Raw genomic sequence first — 18,140 nt, forward strand, 5'->3', positions numbered from 1 at the left:
TAATGTAAAACAAAAATAAACATACATAACTTGTATACATAATGCAAACATTATTATGTTACACTGATCCAAACAATACAAACGTCAATGCAATGCTTGCACCTTTAAACTAAACAAATATTTGGCACTGAATTAACAAAGTCATACCCAACAAGCTAATCTGGCTATTCATACATAAGTGACAGAATGTGGGATACAGTCATATCATAGACTAGTAATACATTGGTGGAACAGAGCTGAAGCAAGACTAGTTACATTACGTCAAATACAGCCAGCATAGTAACAATATGACATTATGGAATATACTCAAGTTTCCATGCATGTCGTCTAATCACTATCAGAGTCATTGAGGGGGTTCCTGCATAAGTCTGCACATTTGCATGCCAATGTGCACCGCAATCCATTTTTCCTACAGTTGCACCTGCCAGTTAGACATGGACGGGCCTTTGAGGTACATGCACACGTCGCAATTTTGACACATTCTGCTGTGAGCCCTTCCTTGGTCATGAGACGGGGCATCAGCTGGTTGTCCTCAAGGTACCAGCCGGATGTTGTTGGATTGGGGATTCCTGGATTTGGCACATTGGCATGTGGCACATTGGCACATTGGCCACACATTTGCCTCGTGTTCCCTGTCCATGTCTTCTATTAGGGCACTGACCTGGTAGGCCTTGGGCACCAGACGCCTCAGAGCACTGTAGATGGCCTCATCGTCTGCCTGCTGGAAAGCTCTCGAAAGGTCCTCTGATACCTGATTGATTTCTGCATCAATCTGTACTTCATTTTCATTCAGCCAATGTAGGATCTTCTGCCACAGAATTCGCCATAATGCCTCAAACACAAGCTTGTGGGCACGGATTGTGCGGTTCCATTGTTTCCCGTTGAGGATGTTCTGTGCAGTGTTCTCGCCATACACACCACTTTCTACCAGAATGTCCTTCAAGCCGGAATCTGCCATGTACTGTCCAATAACCTTGGTGAAATTCATTTGAATATGGAAACCACCAAGCATCACCACTAGGTTTTTGCATTTGTCTGGTTTGGCCCACTGCAACATCTTGGCTTTACAGTACAGTTGCTCATCAAAGGTAAGTACTGTATACGTTTGCCCTAGTGCAGCAGTCATCCTTTGGCAGTTTTGAATCACTGTCCAGATGGTGTCAAACTCATGTGCAGGCTCATTGATTATCGGCATAGGCCCTACTGTAGTCTTTGCTGGATTCACATCAGACACACGCTGGTTAAATGCTGTCCAGCCTGGAACATGCTGGTCCTCGGTGTGAGACTGACGTGCAAGGAGCCATGACACATCTATGGCCATAGCCTCAGAGATAACCTGGGCATCCGATTCCATATACCAATCAGCTTTCACAGCTACTGGAAATGTTGCTTCGGGTTTCTGGGTGCCCATGCCTGAAGGTTGAATCTCATTGAAATGCTCTGGCACAGTTACAGATCTGCTACTGCTTGACTTGACATCAGGTGCAATGGTCTTTTCGCCAGGTATGCTTCTTCGAAAGGCAGCAGACTGTGAGGCATGAAAGGAGCCTTGACCGTCAAGGGTCTCCTCTATGATGTCAATGTTATCATTAGCATATCTGATGTATCCTTGGTAGGTAGCTTGTGCAAAATTCAGGGGTATTATTGTGTTGTTTTGCTCAACATATCTGGCCAAGACAGAGTTTGCAAGGGCAGTGTCAGCTCTTCTTACAGTTTCATAACTAACACCATGTCCTGCAGCATGCATTAGTTGCACCAAGTCCTTGGACCTTGTTGCTTGGTGAACAGAGAGCGCTAGCCCTAGTTGCTTTGGTGTCTGCTTTCTGCCACCAGATGCCAAACATACTATGTCCTGTGCTATGCTCAAAATCCTTTTGCTTTCTCCATCATCATCACCTTCGGAGGTCCCTTCAGAATCTTCAAATATGCTGTCACAATCACACAGCAGGCGTAGGAAAATGTAAAGGCTTTCAGGAACCACCTTCTGTGCACTTTCAGTATTGATGTCTCCAATATCTGAGTGTCCTGGCATTGTCTTGATGTCATTTCTCATTTTGACTGCCACTCTGTAAAGCCAACTCAAGAGTTCCTTGTCCTTTGTTTCGGCTGAGAAAGATGGAATGTGCTGGGAGGTTTCATCAGAATCTTGTATCTCACTTTGTTCGAGCTCATCTGCCATCTCTGCTAAGTTCTGAACAACAATACCTGTTTGAATTAGTGGGAAGACTAGAAGTGAATCCTGTTGATTCATGGACTGTACAAAATCTGCCCTATCTCCTAATACCCTTTTGACTTTGTTCTTGAATGCTTTGTAACTCTGTCGGTCACATTGCTCCACACAGACACTGAAGTCTCTTCTCATCATGTAACAGTATTGGTGCCAGATGGTTTTCATGGTATAGATGTCTCCTCCAGACAGCCCAGCATCCACCTCCTCGATCATTTTGTTGAAACAAACATCTGGTGGATATTCTGGGCCTTCTTCTACCACAGTTGACTCAGACTTCCTCCTGAAGGTTACATAACAAGGAAGGTGGTACTTCCCTTCAGCAGCTATTAGGTCACTTATTCCTGCCAACCGGCATCTCATAATCTTGTTCTTTTGAGCATCATTTAGTATTCTGTCTGAGGTCTCTAAAGTGGCTACATTCCTCAATTGCTTTCCTGCCTTATCCTCCTGACAGAAAATACATTTGTCCCAGGACACTGAAGCAACTGATGCTCTAGAAGAGGGGCGAATGCATGTAGATGGTTGGTCACACGAGTCCTTTGCTTCCTTTTCATGCCGATTTTTCAGTCTCTCAATATGGTTGGCATGTGTAAACTTTGAATAACAGCCCCTGTGCCATACTATGTGTTCTTTTTCATCATCTAGGTCAATACTCTGTATTCTGTCAAGTGTTGAGATGTACTCATGGTCATGGTATTTCTGTCTCGTAATCACACAGTCTTTAAAGCGTTCGAGACCAACATCTGTGGGCTTGGTTGTCTTTTCATTTTTTCTGTTGCCTTGGCAAATGAAGCATGTGCTCCAGTCGATGTCCAGTGCAACTGATTCTCTCTTCCGTCTCCCGCCTATCACAGCTACAGGTTCCATCTTCATTCATATCTGGAAAGAGACAAAGACTATGTCTACCACAACACTGAAAGCTATTTACAGCACATGCAACAAGCAATATGTTATAGTACATTGTTAACACAACAATTATGTTAAAATGATGATTCGGGCAGGACCTGAGGAAGGATACAAAGGAAAGCATCATTATTGCAATATATTATGTCTCAAAAATGTGTTGGTATCAAATGGTAGACTGCATTACCTTAACTTAACGTCATAATGTGAAATATTATATTTTATTGGCCATTTGGCAGCCATCTTGGATTTTCACTAAAGTGTGAAATTCAATTTTTATTAACACCTAATCACATAGAGTAAGTTAATTTGGACCTATCATGATGAGAAAAAGTCATACAACAATGATATTGGTTGGAATCTGGAAATATTGAAAATTGGCACGTTTTGTGATTTAGGGGGTAGGGGTAGCTGATCATGCATAAAACATATTTTCTGAGAACTTGGGTATATTCCTGAAGATTTGCTAATGAAGAGGAGGGATCTGGGCAAATTTTAAAACTATTGTGAAAGAAATTGACCAAAGAACAACTTCACAGTATGCAATTTAGTGATTTGGAAAAATCAAAATGAAGGCGTTTTTCAGGCATATTTTTGCCTTTTTGCTTCAATAAAACCACTTATAGATATGCCATGCACCCCAATTTGGGTGAGGATTGTTGTATGACTATATGTTATAAGGTCATAACCCTAGAGACCTTTAAGACAGCCAGATATAAGTTCTAGAGCTCAAATATTAGAAAACACCAAAAATGTAGGCGGCCATTTTGAAAAATGGCCACAAATCTGGTCCAAACCATTTCCCAAGCTGGCAACAAGACTTTTTGGGTTCCTAGAGGTCTGGGCTTTCAGAAAAACATTGTTGCCAGCTTGTAACATGAGTGTACCCCTACTGTCACATTTCCTGGAAGTGCCTCCAGACTATTCCGAAAAGCGGATGTCGGAGATCGACGAAATGGAGGTACGCAGCGAGGCCTCCGTCAGTATAGGGAGTGGGTCGGAGGTAGATGGGGCAATTCAGGGTAGTGTTGGAACTTTCCCCGCCGTAGGGACGGCCTCCAGAGACAACCGGGCCATACTGGAATTCTTTAGGGAATTAATGGATGCCCAAAAGGACGATATGAAGGCCCATTATAGGCTATGAGCCAGACCCCCCCAAATTGACCGGTCGGTACCATACAGATGGAGTAAGGTTCATTGTGATTTTTAGCAAGATATATGTCCCTAGATATGAAAAAAAAGTGATAGCAGTGTATAACTCTCGGCCATCTCTGTGTTATCACCCGAAATATTATTATACGCCTGCTTCGCTTCGCCAAAAAATGTGATATTTGCTAAAATTGGAATAAATATGTTTTTAAGGACCACAGAGTGCCGAGATCGAGATCGAGATCGTATTTGTTCGAGATCATGATAAACCTAGAGTGTGGAGCAAGTTTGCATGCATTGTGAAATATAATGTAGCTGATGTTACAAACCTACTTTAGGATACTAGCTAATACCAAAAATTACACTGAGATACCAAAAGTAGTAGACGAATAAACCTAAAATGTTCAAAAGCTGTTTCGTTCCAAAATATCAAAATTAGGGGGTATGGTTGAACATATTTTGAACTTTGCCCAAATATGTGCCCCAAACAACCACCATATTACAAAGTAATGATATATTCCAATGCAGTGGTTCCTTGCGAAGATTTTGAGGGGTCAAATGTTACTCTGGGAGTTTTCATTTTTGAAATATTGACAAAAATGTACAATGTGAATTCTGAACTCGAAGCGATTTCGACCACTTTTTCACTAAATTTAACATATTTTTTGTCATTATATCAATATTTTGATAAATAACCCCCACAAATGTTCTATTTTCTATTACTATATTATCCAATCCAGTATGCATCCAGTATGCTAATTATTGGCACTCTGTGGTCCTTAAAAACATATTTATTCCAATTTTAGCAAATATCACATTTTTTGGCGAAGCGAAGCAGGCGTATAATAATATTTCGGGTGATAACACAGAGATGGCCGAGAGTTATACACTGCTATCACTTTTTTTTCATATCTAGGGACATATATCTTGCTAAAAATCACAATGAGCCTTACTCCATCTGTATGGTACCGACCAACCCCCTTGGCTCATAGCCTATAATAATATTTCGGGTGATAACACAGAGATGGCCGAGAGTTATACACTGCTATCACTTTTTTTTCATATCTAGGGACATATATCTTGCTAAAAATCACAATGAGCCTTACTCCATCTGTATGGTACTGACCAACCCCCTTGGCTCATAGCCTATTATGAGCGAATGGGAAATATAATTGATGCCTGGACGAATGAATTGAAGGAAGAACGAAAGAATGACGCCGACGGGGCACAGGAGAAGCCAAAGGTGGGAAGGTTAGAAAATGAATCTGAACGGGGGGAAGCCAAATTGGGAATGGGAGAGAGTACGGCCCATGCAGATGTGCATGTGGCTCAGGAGCTGGGAATGGCAAAATTGAGAATTGCACCAGGAATGGCAATTGAAGTAAATGGGGAGACTGCAGATGCAGAGGTGGATGGGGAATGTCCACAGGTAGATGGGGAGACCGAATGTGAGAATTGCAATAGGGAATGTTTCCCACCTGGTGGCCTGGTTGTTTGTCGGGACCGGGTGGATGTGAACACCCCAACCGGGGGATGAATTGGAATTGGTGCAGCACCAGGGCAGTGGTGCGGAGCAAGAGAGGATAACAATAGGGGTTGGGGGGTCCGAGTAATGCAGCCGGACCGGGTATTTATTGATGAAAGCCTGGTGGGGCCAGAAATGAGTTGTGATGGTATTGATGATGATGATGAGCTCGATGTGAATCAGCGGCTGGGGACCTGGGACAGTCCCATGGAGGTAGAGGTTGACCAGGCCCAAAGGAGTCTGGGTAATGAGGTGAGTCGGTCCGAGGAGGTGGTTGTGGTGACCGTGGGGACCCTCACCGTGCATACCGATTGGGCAACAGAGGCTCCAAAATTGGACGACCAGTTGGGGGAGTGTGTTGGCTCCGGGCTGGATTTGGATCTTGAGGGATCGGGAGATAGAGCCTCTGACGATTTGGTCCCTGTAGGGAATTTGGACCAGCTGCAGGGAGGGGCAGAACAACCGGTGGTAGAGGTTGTTACCTGCAGCTGCGGTGATTGGTCACCTGGAGCCAAAATGTCTAAAAGAAAATTTAAAATTAAATTTAAATGGGAGTTTGATTTGGTGCAGCCATGGGGAGAGTTGGTCCCCGGGCTGCGGGATTTGGACATGGAGAGGTCAAAGAGGATGGCCTCGGGGAAAAGTTGCCCCTTTCAAAATTTTGGTATGCCAGCCAGCTGGGGGGCTATGCTGGCGAGATTTGGATGTGGGGTCCAGCCATGGGTGGCATGGTGCGACCTGGGCCCCACGGGCGGTCTGGTGGAGTGTGGCGTCCCTTGTCCGTCGGGGCGCCGTCCGGGTGTGTGGCTCGGGCCGACAGGGTCACCGGACCCTGGTGGATGTTAAGACCTCCAGAGGGGTCCGAGGTGGTTTCTCAAGCCTGGGATGGCAGATATTGAGGACCACTAGGGGGAGGTGTTGTGGGTCGCGCTTTGGTGGTGGCACTGCGAACGGCCAGCTTGGGCCTGATGTAGTGACCACCCGGGCATGCGACCTGACACCCTCTCCCTGAGACTCTGGGACAACCAGCATGTGGCGACCTGACATGTTGTGTTGGTCTATGGACACGGGTCAAACCGAATGGACAGGGACGGAGATAGCCTACCGGACAACCATTGGGGCATCTGTGGAACGTGATGGTATGAGAGTGATGATGGACTCACAGATGGTCCGTTATGATTTATGGACTCTCGGGTTGGGAAGAGAGCCACGGGATTGTTGAATCGGGAGATGTGTAACGAGCCGAGCATATGGGCCATGCTCGGCTGGCATGTGTATGGCAAAGCATATTTCTTTAGTGAGATTAGTGAAATGTGAAAAAATGTTTGGCATGGGTAATCTGTGGGTTAGATGCAAATTTAAGGGTGAATTTTGTGAAGAGACATGGTGGACACTGCATAGTGACGCCATTATTGATCCAGGTGTGTTAGACCAAAGTGTTGGAGGCTGTGATAAAATTAATAGGGTAGCAGGACACAGCTTTCAACTGGTTGCGGGGGCGACTGTGCTGATATTTGTGACGCGGAGTCATGGGGATGTAGTTGTGTGGTCTGAGGTTCAACGTGGTGCTATGGGTGTCCGAGGGTGTGGACCATGTCTTCTGGGTGGGTCTCCTGGTGGAGCATGGCTGTTGACTGGACCTTGGTGTGGTCAAGTGAGGGTGAGCACTTCAGGGGCTGCGGTTCTGTGGACTGGGGGACGAGAGGGCGGCATAGGTGATGTGAAGGGAATGCCACGCACTGCGACCGTCTCCCCCAGGGCCGAGGTTGTGTGTGCGGTAGTGTGTGTTGTGGCAGCAGGTGCTCACCACATTGGCCAGCTGGGGCTGGTGCAGCTGTGTTCCTCGCAGGGGGGGAGGGGGGGCGAAGGATGGATAGTGGGTCGCACCCTTATGGACACTCATGGGCCATGTTGGCGTTTTGACTGCTCACCTTGTCCCGATGACCCTTGCATGGTAGAGGTGCAGAGCTGTCGTGGCCACTGGTAGTTGTGTAGTGATGATCACCATTGGATACAGATCCACATACCTGCCAGTATAGTGGGGACAAAAGTGAAATTTGGTAGGCCCAATGATAAATTTTGGGATTGTGATGAGTGGATTTCACTTTGGACCTGACCAACCGGGAATTACCTGCACTTTAGGTGAGTGTTGGATGAGTACTGTCCCAGACTACAGGACTTGCTTATAAAATTTAGGGGACATGTAATTTGGAGTTGGGAGGCGGGTGAGAGTGATGACATGGTTGGTGAGGGGATGGAATAGGGGCCACACAGTGTCTTGTGGGTGGCGTATGTTTTTGTGTAGTGGTTATGTGTTTTCATGTGGTCGTGAGGTTGTAGAAATATGAGCGAGTGATGATTATTGAGTTTGGAAATGTGTAATGGTTTAAATGTGAATTGGGGATTTCACATGTGGCAGGCCATGGCAAGCTTTGAAACATCTTTTGTACCATCTATGAAATTGTGCCGAGTTGTGTTGAGAATGGAATGGCAGCGGGGGAGGAAGTGTGTTTTGGGGATCTTGTGGGTGGGGAAGGTGTGTGTGTCCGCAGGTACGGATCAAGCTCTGAGGAGCGATGCCTGCGACCCCCTCTGCGGTAATTACCCCTGGCAGCCGGTGGTAACTGGAAATTGGAGCTCGTCGGTGGAGGGTCTGGTTGAGCGCCATGGGGTGAGGAAGTCCCCCGGTGACCCGTGTTGCTGCACTGAAGCAGGAGGCCACGGAGGAGCCTGGTGTGTGTGGAGACCCTCACCGGCGAGGTAACGGCGGAAAGGGGCTGTTGGGCTGTCACGGAGCCAAGAGGTAAAGGGGGGGGGGGGCAATGAACTTGTAAGTCGGTTGACTTGTATTGGGACTGCGGGCACCACAGCTTGAAGCGCCCCCACCATCTTTTTGTGCGGTACCTCCTCGCTGGCTAGTTGAGGAATGCACACACATGTATATGACATCGATGCCATGGTCCTGCAGGGGTGTGTATTAAGTAAGTGCTTTGTTGACTTTTGAAATGCCTTGATGACTTATTGTGTTGAGTAAGTGCTTTGTTGACTTTTGAAATGCCTTGATGACTTATGGAATGTGTATGAGTGGATAAGGGGTTTGTGTTGTATGAATGTGGGCGAAATCCACCGAGCCATGTCACTCACCTGAAACATCTGGACAGGGCCCATGGAAATTTAGGGGGTGCATTGGGGATGGCCCCGCAGGTAAGGTTGTGTCTTGTAGCATCCACTGGGGGACGCGCCTGTAGACCGGGGTTGTACAAAGGTTAGAGTTTTGAATTTTAGTAAGTGGCTAAGTTTGTGATCAAGTTAGGTTTTGTGTGTTGTTTGTTCCTCCCACCACAGGAGCGATGGAATGAAGAAAATGTAAAGACATGATGCATGATTGTTACGGGGTTTAGTTGTTAAGGAAGTGTAGGTAGGTAGTCTGACTCTTCCCACAGCCCTTCCTGATTTATTTAATAGGTTAATTAAGTGTGTGACAGTAAGTGTTAAGGCTGGAATGGTAGCGCCTGCGGTGAACCTTGCAGGAGCTACGTTTCCAGGGGGGTTTGGGGGGGGGGCTGTATTACGAATTTGGGTAGTGATATATGTAGAGCAGAGTAGATCTGAGTAGGTAACATGCTTCGAGATGTCGCGGTAAGGAACACTTCCTGTGATAAGTCATGTGTAGGCGTTTTGTCGGCTAAGATGTATGATTGTGAATCTACCAGGAGATTCGTGTGTTAAGTAGTGTAGGGAATAATGAGTAGAGCCCTTGTATGTCTCACCTGGTAATCAAACCTTTGTCTCTTATGGCACCACAGACCACATAGACACTTGGTTAGGATCCCTTAGTACAACATTAATGACGCCCTTCCCCCCTGACATGACTTAGGAAGAAATCAGGCCAGAACACCGCCACACAGCCGCCACCATTTGCACCTCCGAGAGGCCTATCCGCCTCGCATAGCACATGCTATAACACAAGGAGCAGGAGCGGGAGTGAGAGTGACGCAGTGGGCGTGCCCCTGGGCGAGCCGGCGAGTCGGTGGAGGCTCTGATTGGTTGGGAGTGCGCCAAAGCTTACGTCATCGGCCAGAGATATTAACAGCGCCGGACGCCATTTCGAGCAGTTAGTTGCCGGACGCCATTTCGAGCGGTGGAGTTGAGACGAGTTCACTCCTGGCCCCTGGCAGTTCAGTAGAGAGTGACATTCCTGAGTCGAGAGCAGTTGGATTCGTGGTTGAGAGTTGGTTTTGCAGTGCGCAGTTGGCAGTGAGCAGTTGAGAAGCGAGTTGGAAGGACGAGACGTGCAGTCACACCTGCGTTCTCTCCGTTCCTGTCTTTTCGTGCTTCGTGTGGGGATCGACCTCGTGTGAAGCCGCTGGCCTGCGTTGGGTGCTTTGGAGCTTGGTGCACTGACCTCGTGGGCGGCGAGAGGATCGGAACTTGGAGCGAGGCCTCGTGGGTACATTGGGGCCGAACGGAGCCATGGTGGACGGCAAACAAGACAGGACGACGGACAGATAAGCTCACACCACATTTCACGATTTGACATAACGTGTTCTTTTTATTAATTCACATCCCCTGTTTGTATTTGATATCTGTGTGTGTGGGATCCCAATTTAGTACCTTATTTTATTACCGGCGCGTGCTTTTACTGTCTTTGCTTTTCCTGAATAAACCCTTATATTATTTTGTACATATATCTGAACGCAGTTTACCGGGTGGTTGATTTTAATAGATAAGGCTGTGGGGACTCTCGCCGCTTCCCTCCATTCCGCATGCTTAGGGGCTTTAGGTTTTGGAATCCGCCATTGAGTTTCCGCCTCGGAGTTAAAGCCTTCGTGATCGGCAATCCGCAACTCTGGTGTTAATCGGAGTTGCGCGACAACATGTAAGATGATGTAAATGGTCATGTGATCTTGGACACGAGAGAGTGCTAGTGAATGGGGTGGATAAAGGAGCGGGAGGGAGATGATATGGCGGTGACTGAGTAAAGCCTGGTCATTGCACTCCTGTGGTCCGGATCTCATTTCTTACAAACAACAAAATGGCGACGAGGATGGGGGATTCTGCTCCCTTACCCGTTTTGTTTCTGCCCTGCCTGGGGGAACCTACTATTCCATTCTCAACATGGAAAAAAAATGTTTGAGAACTATATACTCACTTGTTATCGACGCCACTGGTAAGGCCTAAGAGGCATGCTGTTCTGGTACACTGTTTGGGGACAGAGAGACAACAGCTTTTCTACACTTTACCGCTCATAGAGTGTATACCTCCGCCAGGCTGAAGATTTTACATTTTGTATCACAATGATAGGCCGGATCTGCACCCGGACCAGAAGCAAAACCTAATCGGCTTGTTCTCGTCACCAAACCAACTCATCCACCAAGTTTTATCACACTCCATCCACAACCTTTTGAAATATCATGTCATGTATATATCGTTTTTGGCTCAATCCTTCAATAGTGAAGAATCACTTAAAAATATATCTAATGCAGATCCGGATCTTCACCAAAATCTCATCATTTCATTCTTGTCACACACCCAACCTCTCCACCAAATTTCGTCCCAATCACAAACAGACAGACAGACAAACAGGGGTGAAAACAACGTCCATCCACCTTCGGTGGCGGAGGTAATAAGATATTTCTGTATTTCATTTTTATTGAATTTGTAAGAATTTCTAAAAACATCTTTTCAATGATATTATGGGGTATTTTGTTCAGCTCAGCAACAAATAAATCTCAATGTTATCCATTCAAATTCAGGCTGTAACACAAAAATGTGAAAAATCAAAGTGTGTGAATACGTTTTGAAGGCACTGTAGATCCCGAAGATAACAATAACTGGGTGTGGATTCACAGTGGTACGATCTTTTCCTTGAAACCTTCAAATCCAACGACTATGTGACTGGTGCAGCAAGGATACTCCATTGGACTGCCAAAAAAAGACCCCAGCAGTCCTCGTTATACCTAGTGGGCCATCCTATACTCATGTGATGTTACAAGCACGCAAAGCCAAGCAACTAGAGCAATCAACAACCAACAACAAAAAAACTATCCACCCAAAGCTCTTTTTATTCAAAAAGGATGCGCACAGGCTAATCATTGAGTCTCCTAATGATCTCACTCTCAGAAATATCCATCCTTAGAAGTTTTTTTTCTTTGAGTGGTCTAAAGGTTATCTTACCAGTTAACTCTCCAGGTTTGATGGAATACAATTTAGCCTAATATGCACATTTCATCGTCAAATAAACATTTAGGGTGTGGAAGAAATCCCTAAAACACTCTCCTGATTCATTGCCATTTAATGAGTCTGCATTCATGGGAGCCAAAATAACCCCAAGCATTTTCACTTGGTACACACAGCTGCGTAAACAGGTTTATGTTACTGACTCAACTTGTTTCAAGTCATCGGACAAAAGAAAGACAAAAATGCAAAGGCAAGATTTAGAGTACTGTGCAAACATTTGGGTTATTCCAATGACATTCAGAACTTAGGATAAATTCATCAAATTATTAGTAGTTGTTGTTTCATATGCAACCCTGGTTTGCTGGTTGAATCATGTCTGCGGTGCCCCAATTACCGGTGAGCTGATGCTCAATTTGCTGAGCTCGGGGGGATGACGGGCTGAGTCAACCCCCTGGTGTTGATTCAGCGACTGACCGGGATTCGAGCTCAGGATCCCAGGATCCCAAGCCAGCACCCTAACCGTTAAGCCAACACCAGGATCAAATACTTTATAGTATGAGTCAAATATTTGTGTCCGCCCTTTGACTTCTTGAGTGCCATCACTCTTTTACCCAGGCTTTCTGAAGAAATTTTACAGGAATATTGTGCTAAATATCCCGTCGTGCATTCTTTAGTTCTGGAAGATTAGTAAGTTGGGTTCCTCTTATTGTTCTCTTTACAGGTAATCCCATATGGCCTGATATGACTCATATCCAGACTCTGGGGTGGCCATTCTAACACTTGTAGTCGCAATCTTATGACTAATCCTCACCAACGATCTGATTCTCTGGAAAATCCTCTTTATCCATTTTCTGATAGACTCCATCCTCTTCCATGACATCCCACATGCTTCAGACAGGTATACGGTAGCCTCTTCCCTCTCTTCAGACCATGACAAGGGTCACACATTTGGAATATATTTTTTAATCCAGAGTTTTCATCCAGACAAATCCCACACTCTCACTCTTTCTCTCTCTCTCTCTGAAAAAAAAAACATTTCAAACCCTCTCATCTACTTTCTTAACAATCCTCTTGAGGAAGTTCAGTCACTCAAATTCCTGGGTTACGATCAGCCATGATCTCACTTGGCCAAACCACATTACTAAGTTGGCCTCCAAAGTGAGGAGCCAACTGGGCATCCTCCATCGTGCATAGTTCTTCCTTGACACATTTAAACACTTTTCCACCCACAAGGCCTTTATCCACAGCTTAATGGAGTACCACTCTCCTCTCTGGGCTGGGGTCCTTGCCTCACACCTTGGCATTGCGCAAACTAAGGCCTTCATGATTATTGGAATCTCCCACAATGAAGCTGACTGATTCTATGGACCTATCACCTTGCCATCGCAGACAGGTCAGTGATCTCTGTCTTCAACAGCCTCCTTTCTGGTGTCGCATCCTCTGCCCTCTAGGTGCTTTGTCCCCAACCACCCCGAGGTTTTTGCAGGGTGCACGTGGTCCACCAGAAACCTCATTCTGGTGAAACTACCTCACCTTCACTCATCCGTTCCGATTTTTTTCCCACCTCTGGAAGCAACTTCCACATTCTCTACAATCTCATTCTTCTCTGTCGATCTTCAAGAGAGCCGTTCATCAACATCTCATATCATATCATCCCCCATCCAAAAACCATGATCTTTTGTACCCCAGTTAAACCACCCCCACCCTCTCCAAATTTCCAGTTTTTCCTTCCTGAGAGTTCGCTTCGACATCCATCTTGATCACCCACGTCCTCGCCCACCCCTTATTTACCCGTCTCTGCCCATTTTGTCCCTCGGCCCTGCTGTTGGTGTTTCCCTCCGACTCTCTGTCTGCTGTTGCATCCTGATCCATTCTGTGTTCAAGCTCTTCCACAAGCCTCGACTTTGTATACAAAAACCACCAACAACATGGCGTCCTGTAGCACAGTTGTTGTGCTTCGTTACCAATAATTGCTCAAAATTAAATAAAGGTCTGATTTCTTAAAGAACATGTTTATGGAAATTATTTTCTGGAATGGTTTAAATTGAGACATGGAAAGCCAAAAAAACATAATTTTGTGAAACAAACCGATTTTGACCATTCATACCTGTTGTCAATTAGTCAGAATGTTTTCCCCACAAATTCCTCTCAAGGCTCTTTGAAAGCACCCCTCTGTAAATATTCATCTCTATTGACTGAAATACAAGGAAAAATGTGCGATTATTAATGTTTCCTCTTTGTCCCCTCAAAATCAGAACAGTTGCTGAAGTAAAGAATGCAAAAAGGATTTTAAGTGAAATGAACCAGTTCATCCACACTAAATGTGAAGAGAATTGGCTCAGAAATTAAAGAAGTGTGTGCAATAAAATTATAATTGCTGGAAAGCACCATTTTCAGAATGTTTCCACCATTTAGTACCGCAGTTGGTCCCATAAATAATAGAAAAATAACCCGATGTACATACATGAAGCAAAAACATGTCCGCTGCTTATTTGCATATATAATACGTTGTGGTTATATAAATGGGATCATTCCAATTGCACTGGGCCATGGACCAGCACCCAGGCCTAAGGCCTGAGATTCTGTGCTGCCGTATGAATTGACAGCGTATGATTTTAATTGGGGTGGAGTCAGGCCAGCTGTCTAACCAATGGGTGTAAAGCAGTGGGGTGGAGTCATACAAGCTATCTAACCAATGGGGTGGAGTCATACAAGCTATCTAACCAATAGGTGTAAAGCAGTAGGGAAATCAGGCCAGCTATCTAACCAATGGGGTGGAGTCAGGCTAGCTGTCTAACCAATGGGTGTAAAGCATTGGGGTGGAGTCAAGCTGGCTGTCTAACCAATGGGTGTAAAGCAGTGGGGTGGAGTCAGGCTAGCTGTCCAACCAATGGATGTAAAGTAGTGAGGTGGAGTCATACAAGCTATCTCACCAATGGGTGTAAAGCAGTGGGGTGGAGTCATACAAGCTATCTAACCAATGGGTGTAAAGTAGTGAGGTAGAGTCATACAAGCTATCTAACCAATGGGTGTAAAGCAGTGGGGTGGAGTCAGGCCAGCTATCTAACCAATGGGGTGGAATCAGGCCAGCTGTCTAACCAATAGGTGAAAAGCAGTGAGGTGGAGTCATACAAGCTATCTAACCAATGGGTGCAAAGCAGTGGGGTGGAGTCAGGCCAGCTATCTAACCAATGGGGTGGAATCAGGCCAGCTGTCTAACCAATAGGTGTAAAGCAGTGAGGTGGAGTCATACAAGCTATCTAACCAATGGGTGTAAAGCAGTGGGGTGGAGTCAGGCCAGCTATCTAACCAATGGGGTGGAATCAGGCCAGCTGTCTAACCAATAGGTGTAAAGCAGTGAGGTGGAGTCATACAAGCTATCTAAACGATGGGTGCAACGCAGTGGGGTGGAGTCAGGCCAGCTATCTAACCAACGGGGTGGTCAGGATAGCTGTCTAACCAATGGGTGTAAAGTAGTGAGGTGGTCAGGCTCGCTGTCTAACCAATGGGTGTAAAGTAGTGAGGTGGAGTCAGGCTAGCTGTCTAACCAATGGCTGTAAAGCAGTGGGGTGGAGTCAGGCTACCTATCTAACCAATGGGTGAAAGCAGTGGGGTGGAGTCAGGCCAGCTATTCAGTCAATGGGTGTAAAGTAGTACTTTGATGGTAGGCCCACAGATTTACGAATACATAGTGCAAACAGTTCGGCTATTTAGATATAGATAAAAATATGACCCTACTGCAAAGCCGCAATGAGCCGGCGAAGCCAAAGCCTCTATTGAACTTTTTCGCACTTTTTTATGCATACTTCCGCATCCGCAAGATGGCGGCCTCCATGGAGCGATTTGGTGCGTCAAAGCTTCGAAATTCTCAAAGGATCCAGCAAAATCTGGCTTTTCAACATAACTAGGGCATGCCCGTACTATATATATATCTAAAATTATATCCCCCCCCCCCTCTATTTACATGAAATGGTTTGGTCCATTCGCAAAGCCAAAGCGAACGGCTTGCGAGTACGGTGACAATCCCCCCCCTCTATTTACATGAAATGGTTTGGTCCAAAGCGAACGGCTTGCGAGTACGGTGACAATCCCCCCCCCCCCTCTATTTACATGAAATGGTTTGGTCCAAAGCGAACGGCTTGTGAGTACGGTGACAATCCCCCCCCTCTATTTACATGAAATGGTTTGGTCCAAAGCGAACGGCTTGCGGAGTTTGGTAAAGAAATCGCCATAGCTCGGTAACTACTTCTCCGATTAATATGAAACCTTGAAAAGGCACATCCTCGGGTCCCCAGCAATATACCTGGCAAGTTTCAAGTATATCGGACCCGTGGTTGTCGAGAAACAGCGGTCACAGACAAACACACAGACATACACACATACACACAGAGATTACTGGAATTATAGATAGATACGCGTATATTCACAACACCGGCTTCGCCGGCTATAATATGCTGGATGTTTGTCTAATTATAGAGGATATTTTTCAAAATTAACAGTCTATTTGTTATTAACAAACAACAAACGATAACTTAATTGGTGTAATTTTGCATAGTAAAACGATAACAAATTAAATAAATAGCACCGCAAAGCGGGCGTAACCCCTCAGCCCATGCATGGTGGAAACCAATTTCAAGATGGCTGCCGTGGCGGCCATATTGAAAATCGCAGCGCGCCCATTTTCGAAAGGCACCTTCCTCTACTCAACCCCAACACACACACACACAAACTGCAAACATGGATTTAATCGGACAAGCCGTTCTCCTTGAAATTGACGGAAACCAAAAGTTGACAGACGCCCAGACGACAATACCCCTAAACCCATTTTGGGCTGAGGGGTGAAAACTGATGAAACACCCTGAAAGTCAAAATCGTTCTGCACTTTATTGTAACTAGGGCATTGCCCGTACGTGGGTGCCCGTTCCTTGCCCAAAAAAAAAAGATAAAGCCATGCACCAGGTATCAGTTCAATGTTAAAGCATAAGGGGGAAAAGTCTGGACAAGCGTTACACCTAAGTCCCCCATCGGTGAAGTGATGTGAGTTGACAAAGTGGAAGACGCAAGGCGGCCATCTTGGATTTTGACGTGGCGAACCAATTTTCAATAGCGTTCTTCCTTATGCCTGGATACACCCACACACCAGATTAGAAGTTAGTAGTCCATGCGTGCGTCCGTGCGTGCATGCGAACGTGCGTTTGTGCGTAAGCGAAGGACCTAATTCTAATTTGGTGTGGGTGCAACCCACGTCAAAATCCAAGATGGTCGCCGCCATATATGCCTGAACCTTCTGAATGGAATATCTTGAAAAATAAGCGAAGTACCAACTTCTAATCTGGTGTGTGGGTGTATCTCGGCACAAGGAAGAAAGCTATTGAAAATTGGGTTGACAAGTCAAAATCCAAGATGGCCGCCACCATATACAGACTTGGCATTTAATATGGAATATTTTTTTTTCTTGACTTGGGTTTACTTTCTTAGCTCAGTATATCAATCAGGTGAGTTTCTTTTACGCTTCGGTGATTTCTTTGTTAAAAGAACCATGTCACTGATTGTCTTTCGCAGCAAGAAGTCAATAACAGGATAATATCACAGGTGGCGTGACAAAATGTAAGGACAGGTACATTTGACGATTGGCTTCACAATCGTGTATATAAGGGTTGTTGCGTTCTGTATTAGTGGAAATCAACTGCTGCACGTCTACAAAAGTTATTGCCGCTTCCTCTGGAGATGGTCCGTCAACTCGACAATGCTGTTTGTCATGAAGTTGCGGCTTTACGAAATTCTGGCATGAAACAGCGTGCTATCGCTCGGCAGTATGGCATCACTCAAGGTCAGGTGTCAAAGATCCTGAAACGAAATGCTCAGAGGGGTGTCCCTACTCCAATACCGAGACCAGGACGTCCCCGCAGAACCACAAGGAGAGAGGATCGCCAGCTGCACCGGTTAGTCTGCAATGGCCGTACCAAGTCAGCTAATCGGCTTCGGGCTGAGTGGCAGCAACTGACAAATGTGCTTGTATCCAGAAGGCTAGTCAACCAACGACTGGTTCAAGCAGGCTATCGTGCCAGGCGTCCCCTGACCAGCCAACACCGTCAGCGTCGATTGCAGTGGGCCAGAGAGCACCGTCAATGGCAGCCAGGACACTGGAATCAC

At 45.8% G+C, this 18,140-nt stretch overlaps 1 protein-coding gene across 3 annotated transcripts in view; it reads right to left on the reverse strand.

Annotated features, from left to right (window-relative positions):
* Positions 1–11,462: 11,462 nt before the first annotated feature.
* HEATR3 (HEAT repeat containing 3) overlaps positions 11,463–18,140 on the reverse strand; it is a 92,685-nt gene continuing 86,007 nt past the window's right edge. Inside the window, exons 16-17 of one of the 3 annotated variants that reach the window (XR_013624553.1) lie at positions 14,095–14,182; positions 11,463–11,732 (exon numbers count right to left, since the gene is read on the reverse strand). The gene's annotated coding sequence lies outside the window, so the exon portion shown is untranslated. Of the gene's footprint in view, positions 11,733–14,094; positions 14,183–16,969; positions 17,110–18,140 lie in introns of those variants that run through there. The other 2 variants (XM_068128822.2, XM_068128821.2) reach the window with 2 other exon arrangements.

This window comes from Myxine glutinosa, chromosome 9 (genome assembly GCF_964187855.1).
Source record: "Myxine glutinosa chromosome 9, kmMyxGlut1.1, whole genome shotgun sequence".
NCBI lineage: Eukaryota > Metazoa > Chordata > Myxini > Myxiniformes > Myxinidae > Myxine > Myxine glutinosa.